Consider the following 7,630-nt stretch of genomic DNA (forward strand, 5'->3'; position numbering starts at 1 on the left):
AAGCCAATTGTTGGCTTTATTGTTGGTCTCGCGGAATTAACTAAACTCATTTCTGTTCTGTTAGAGACCTCGCCCCAAGGCCCTAGTGAGAAAAGAACATGTGCCGTGAGTCGGAGAAGTCGAAGGAGTTGCGAAGAAGGAAGAGGGCGTAGATTTTGAGTACCAAAGTCCCAGGGGGATACTCCCATTATGGCCGGCCCGAATTGGAGTCCCCCACACCCTGGGGCTTCATGTTTCTATTAGAAAAACATGTTAGTCATCTCACATGAAACCAACATTTTTGCTGCCTCAGCTTAATATTTATGCTTGAAGAAAGATTAATCCACCTGCAGAAAAACCATAAATAGAGAATTCACATACAGCCAGGAAGGCAGCTGAAGAATAAAAACTGTTAATGTCCAGATGTCTGAAACCCATAAATCTGCACATAGGAGACATTGTCATTAAAAGAAGGAGTCTCTTAATTTTCTTTTTTTGGAAATTGAAAAGACTGTTCTTCATCTTTAAAAACAAATGACAAAACTCTTCATCTTTTAAGACTAGAATCTTAGTTAGAAATCAAATTTAAGGTTTGCAGATTAGCAACTAGCCAAACTTATTACAAAAACATTACAGAGAGAAACTGATGTGCAGTTTTAGATGGCAGGCATCAATCAGAAAAGGTTGCTCTTTGCAGCTTTTTTAAAATAACATCAAAGGAGAAAGTTTATTGCAATCAAGGAGGTAAAACCAAGGACAAACATTAGGTGTATATCCATCTTATCAAAACAACCATAATCCTACAAATACATAAGATGACTTAGGGTCTCAATATGTTGAGAATATAAATAGGTTTTAAATACATCAAAACCAGCAACTAGCAGAGGTTTACTTCAGTGAAGTATGCTAATATACTTAGGGATACACTGAAGTAGTTAAAAACAACTAACAACTTGCCTTGCAAACTATTGCTAATTAAAGGAATAAACTGTTAAAGTTAGATTTCAAAAATTAGCTTGCTGATAAAGTTACAGATTTCTTGTTTTCTTGATTAAATGTTATTATCCTACACACAAGGCCAAGTCCTTGTTAAGTTGTATCTGTTAATAAAGGAGATAATAAGGCTCATGGTCAAGGCCATGAGGAAGGTTCAAGTTAAAACAAGAGTGGTGATGGTGTTGCACTTTTCAATATATTTCTATGCTGCTATGGGTTTATGGCTAAAACAGTAGTTTGGTATAAACAGTTGAAAACGTCATGCAAAAATGACATGTTTTAAACTGTTTCTTTCCATCTCAATTCCACTTTTAATGTTTCCTTGCAACCTTCTAGAAGGCTTAGACTATTTATTCCATGAAAACTATTTGCAAAAGGTGCAGACTATATTTTGTTTGCATGCAACTATGATAAAAAAGCATAAATCTTTGTCAAGATTTTCAGGCCTAATTACATTGAATGCACACTGGCTTTTGAGCATTCAAGATTATTGTCTCATTGAAAATTATTGACTTTTATGAAGATCTTCTTTCCATATCAGTGATGACAATTTTTCACCTGCCAAGTAAACTGTAAAGCCTGCAAGTGTTGATAAGGTTACAAATCCAATGAATTCTGGCATGGTTTGATGCTGGATGAAAGGGTAGCACCAAAACCCTGTGTATTTTCCAACGTGTACCAGCCATGTCATATATGTGATAGCCAGAATGGAGACAGCTGTCAACCCATAAGACCTCTTTGGATACATAAACTGGATCAGCCAAATCCCAAGGCAATTTAATATAAAAGGAAAAGTGTGAAGATATTGATTATATACACTTGATAGTGGCACTATTTTTCGTGTTTCCTTGGAAGCAAGGCCGTCCGGCTCCATCAGGGTTATGATCCAGAAAAGGACACACACCATAACACCAAACGGAAAACAAATAGAGACAAAAATGAAATCACCCAGTTGACGCAAGATGTGTGAATTTATTCTAGCACCTTTAAGCTTGTGAAATTGATTCTGACTGCGGGAACTTTCTTCATCTTTGAATAGTAACATGTAAATTTCCACAAAAACAGCATAGGCAAAATAGCATAGATGGAAATATTGGTTCCAGTGCGTCAGAAACTTGAATCTTCCACCGTAACTTTCAAAAATTGGCAGCTTAATGTAAGCCAGCTCATAGGCACATCCGATAACATTTGTAAAAAGGCAAAATGCATGAAAAGGAACATAATACTTTTGGCCTAAAACACTTCTCATTTTAGCCTCGCCCTTACGAAGCCCAGTACAGTAGAGTGAGCAAAACAAAACTTCTTCGAAAATACCTAATGTAATCAGTCACAAATTATAGGTAAAAGGACACAGGGGAGAGAGAAACATTTTAAAAAATTCAGGCCTAATTACAAAAAAGTGCTGCTGGCCGACAATGGAATACGGAGAGTGAGAGTAAAAGCTGTGCACCCAGCGAGTAGAGGGTGGCAGTAAAAGGGGGTCTCTAAGAAGGCACTGTCTCTGGGAAAATTACATGTGACTAGCAGTGGCGTAGCGTCTATGTATGCTACGCTTGCGGCGCAAGCGTAAAAATTTATAGACAAATTCTAAAACTCTTGCAACACTTTCAATGCATAACAGTTTCCGCAATAAACGGCTTCTCTTTCTTGTCATGAGCAGCATGCAGTGAACTCTAGCGCCAACAGGCCAATTGGCCCCAAATTGGCTATTTTTCCAAGTAAACAGATCGCTAAAAATTATGAAATTCGAAAAATCTGAAAAACTGAAGCCCCTCCACATCACCCTTTTTGCCTGTCCAAAATAAGAGAAACATGTGATGCTCCAGTGCAGCTTCAGTGCAACTCGAGAGAAGCTTCTGAGAGAAGTGAGAATTTTCCGGACTGGAGCTTGCGGTCGGCCTGAGCGCAAGCCTTCCCAAATATTTGATAATCCACAACATGTTTCTACCTATAAGCTGCTTTTTGCGAATACTCTTTGCGTGATAGATCATTTCAAATCCAATTATTTTCCTTTCTTTACTTTGTGACTGTTGAAAAGAGAAAAAGTTTCGTCAAAGTGGGGTCAGAGTCTATTTGTCATGATCCGCATTCCGTAATTCAAGTCAAAAGGCTTGCCAGTATAGTCAGAATTTACGGACCAGGGCATGCGGTAGACCTGAGCGCAAGCCTTGCTAAATACATGATGATTTGCCGGTGTCATATGCGTTTCTGCATGGGCATGCGTTTCTGCATGGGCTGAGACACATATGCGTTTCAAATGGTAAAGTGTAATGGCGGGCATGGAGGGCCTAGCTGTGGGGTACACAACGCGCACATCCAATATAAACAATACAAAACGAAATCAAAGTTCTAGAAATTAACTAAATATCAAATACTCAAATAAATAAACCTCTTGACATGATAAACTCAGAAAATGAAATTACAATCATGCTATTGATAAGATGAACAACTACCATCCGCTTAGCCCATGCAGAAACGCATAGAGAATTTCAGTGTTATGCGTTTCTGCATGGGGCATCTAAAATCAAAACACCATCGAATTTCATCGCAAATTAATGTTTACTAGCAAGAAATGATTGCAACAATCTGATATAGGTCAAACTTTTCCATGCAAGTACCATTTTTGAATTTTTTATCATTTTTTGTAGTTTGCCTTAGGCCCATGCAGAAACGCATAGAGAATTTCAGTGTTATGCGTTTCTGCATGGGGTATCTTAAATCAAAACACCATCGAATTTCATCGCAAATTAATGTTTACTAGCAAGAAATGATTGCAACAATCTGATATAAGTCAAACTTTTCCATGCAAGTAGCATTTTTGAATTTTTTATCATTTTTTGTAGTTTGCCTTAGGCCCATGCAGAAACGCATAGAGAATTTCAGTGTTATGCGTTTCTGCATGGGGCATCTAAAATCAAAACACCATCGAATTTCATCGCAAATTAATGTTTACTAGCAAGAAATGATTGCAACAATCTGATATAGGTCAAACATGTTCATGCAAGTAGCATTTTAGATTTTTTATCATTTTTTGTAGTTGGCCTTAGGCCCATGCAGAAACGCATAGAGAATTTCAGTGTTATGAGTTTCTGCATGGGGCATCTAAAATCAAAACACCATCGAATTTCATCGCAAATTAATGTTTACTAGCAAGAAATGATTGCAGCAATCTGATATAGGTCAAACTTTTCCATGCAAGTAGCATTTTTGAATTTTTTATCATTTTTTGTAGTTGGCCTTAGGCCCATGCAGAAACGCATAGAGAATTTCAGTGTTATGCGTTTCTGCATGGGGCATCTAAAATCAAAACACCATCGAATTTCATCGCAAATTAATGTTTACTAGCAAGAAATGATTGCAACAATATGATATAGGTCAAACATTTTCATGCAAGTAGCATTTTTGAATTTTTCTATCATTTTTTGTAGTTGGCCTTAGGCCCATGCAGAAACGCATAGAGAATTTCAGTGTTATGCGTTTCTGCATGGGGCATCTAAAATCAAAACACCATCGAATTTCATCGCAAATTAATGTTTACTAGCAAGAAATGATTGCAACAATCTGATATAGGTCAAATATTTTCATGCAAGTAGCATTTTGGATTTTTTATCATTTTTTGTAGTTGGCCTTAGGCCCATGCAGAAACGCATAGAGAATTTCAGTGTTATGCGTTTCTGCATGGGGCATCTAAAATCAAAACACCATCGAATTTCATCGCAAATTAATGTTTACTAGCAAGAAATGATTGCAACAATCTGATATAGGTCAAACATTTCCATGCAAGTAGCATTTTTGAATTTTTTATCATTTTTTGTAGTTTGCCTTAGGCCCATGCAGAAACGCATAGAGAATTTCAGTGTTATGCGTTTCTGCATGGGGCATCTAAAATCAAAACACCATCGAATTTCATCGCAAATTAATGTTTACTAGCAAGAAATGATTGCAACAATCTGATATAGGTCAAACATTTTCATGCAAGTAGCATTTTGGATTTTTTATCATTTTTTGTAGTTGGCCTTAGGCCCATGCAGAAACGCATAGAGAATTTCAGTGTTATGCGTTTCTGCATGGGGCATACAACGAGAGGAACGGATGTCTAAATGCAAAACACCATCGACGATCATCGTGAAAAAAATAATAATAACAGAGGTTGGATTAATTAGCCCGACTCGATTTAAGTTACGACACAAGTTGCCTTTAGTATTTGAAATTTTTTAGTTTTCCTTCTATTTTAAATATATGTTTTCGCAATCCTAAGCTCGCATAAAAATTTAAATTTAGTAATTTTCACCAAAAAGCAATATTGGAATTTTTATGGAAATCCCTGTTCGACCATTTTGCTTCAACCGCTACATCCCAATTATCGGTACCCCTAAACCTTTTGGCAGTATTAAAAATGTTTGGAGAATTTGTTTTTGCCAGGGATGGCGCTATCGAAAAAGTTTTAATGTATTGATGTTTATGCCTTACATTATTGCTGACAAAAGATATGCCAGTTTTTTGAAAGGAAAAATATGAATAATCGCACAAATTTAGAAAATCTTTTAGGGGCAAAGCAGCCTATCAATGCAGGCTTTTAATACATTTTGAATAGAGACTTATGAGAGGGTTAAGCAATGCAAATACCTTCTACGGAAAGAGCTTTTTGCAATTGAACATTTTAAAGTCTACGAAGCATCTCTTCCTGTTCTTTCTAAGGACACTTGCAAGACTTGATGGGGATATTGTCGATGGGGGTATTAAAAAAAGGGGCCCACGAGACTTGACCTTGGAAAAATTATAAAAACCATGCCCTTTCAAACACTAAACGTTTTATGTCTTGATGTTTCTTAACGGTTTAGACTCAAAGATTAGTGATGTTTCTGCTGGTTTAAATTGTGCTTGAATTGGTAAAATTTTCTGTTCCCTTTTCGGTTTTTGATAATAATAAGATTCTGAAAGAGGAAAACTTGAATGACTAAAAAGTGCTTTTCATGAGGGTTTTCTGTTAAATTTACTATTAAAATTCATTAAGAGTTACAGAGAATTTCAGTTCAAATCAGTTACCATATTGTTAAGCCCCACTTGAGGCTTACCGCTGAATTATGTACATGATTTTAGCCAGTGATAGATCATGTATTAAAAAAAATATGTTTTGATGATATTATTATTGTTTTAAAGTCGATGTAAACAGTAATTGTTCAATTCATAGCTTTTACAATTTCAACTTTCTTCAGGCAGCGCTACAAAATTTTCAAAAAGCAAATTTGCTTTAGCCCGTTACAGAAACATCTACGATTACAAGAACCGCCCTCCTCCCCGGGCCAAATCGAGTATTAGTGGGACTTGGAAAAGTAGTGCCCCAAAATTGATTAAAAAAGCTGCCACTGGGAGAGGCCTTTTTTCGATTTAGTACCAACAAGAAATCTTGAAACCTTCGCGGGAAGATCATCAGGGACGGATTTCAGCGGCAATGATTGGGGGCGTTTGATTAGATTTTGGTGCCACACCTTTCAGGTAACTGGAAAAGGATGGAAAGGCCCATTTTAGAAATTAAACTTTTCGCTTCAAGGTGAAGAAGTTAAGAAGGTAAAAAGAGTAAATTATTCCATTATTTTTTCGCTACTGACCACCAAAAATGTTTTTAACCGAATCAAAAAAATTTACCAAAGGACACAAAAATATTGGGGGGTGGCGCACCCCCTACAGCCCCCTCCTGGTAAATCTGTCCCTGAATATCATATTAACCAACGGAGTAACAATCATTGCCTGATTCTTTATTGATCTCTGAAGACGTAAGGGCTCTGAACTACTTACAATTTTTCTTCCATTGAACCCCACACCCTTTGTTGGCGACACCCTCGGTGATGAGAAGAAGCAATAAGGCATCAATCTGAATAAGAAATCGAGCTTTAAAAACATGTCCACCTGTTTTATAAAACACCTAGTCATGCTTTTACTCGTATTTCATTTTTGATGGAGCCCGAGAAACTAAAATCGTTGATGTCTCAGATTGGCTATTGCCTGCTGATTTGGGTGTTTCGAGAAAGAAATTTGAACTATAAGATAAACTGAATTTAAGAGAAAGGCCTATAATAGTATATATTTATGATTCCATAAATATACTAAAATGCGTGCGGTACAATATGATGAATTTAATTAACGATCAATGTAAGTAAATTGTACCAGGAAAATTTTTTTAAAATAATTAACGACGTTTCGAGCATAGCCCGTTATCAAGTAAGATAGAAAAGCGATGATAGAACTAAAAAACGTTAAAGGAATATGGAATTCGACCAACAGAATAGGAAGACGGATGTAAGAGCATGGAAAAGAAATATATAGAAAAAGCTAGTAAAAATAAATATATATATACATATACGCAAATACAGAATTTATGCATATGTATACATATATATATAATTTCCTGGTACAATTTACTTACATTGATCGTTATTTATAAATTTATGATGCTTTTAGCTTTGAAAAATTATTTAAACTGATAGCTCTTTAAGCGTTCATCAGTTGAACCTGAATTTGCTTTTGGTAGAGGTCTACAAATCAATATCACATCTATGTATATTCTAGCTTCATAAAGCTAGCTTTGGTGGAAAAAATTCCTTACAATCTAACGTCTCTTGATGAACTACAATTGTCAACTTGCCTTGGAATCAAT

The sequence above is a fragment of the Rhopilema esculentum genome, chromosome 13, assembly GCF_057945365.1.
Source record: "Rhopilema esculentum isolate cy_ngs chromosome 13, ASM5794536v1, whole genome shotgun sequence".
In the NCBI taxonomy this organism is placed as follows: domain Eukaryota; kingdom Metazoa; phylum Cnidaria; class Scyphozoa; order Rhizostomeae; family Rhizostomatidae; genus Rhopilema; species Rhopilema esculentum.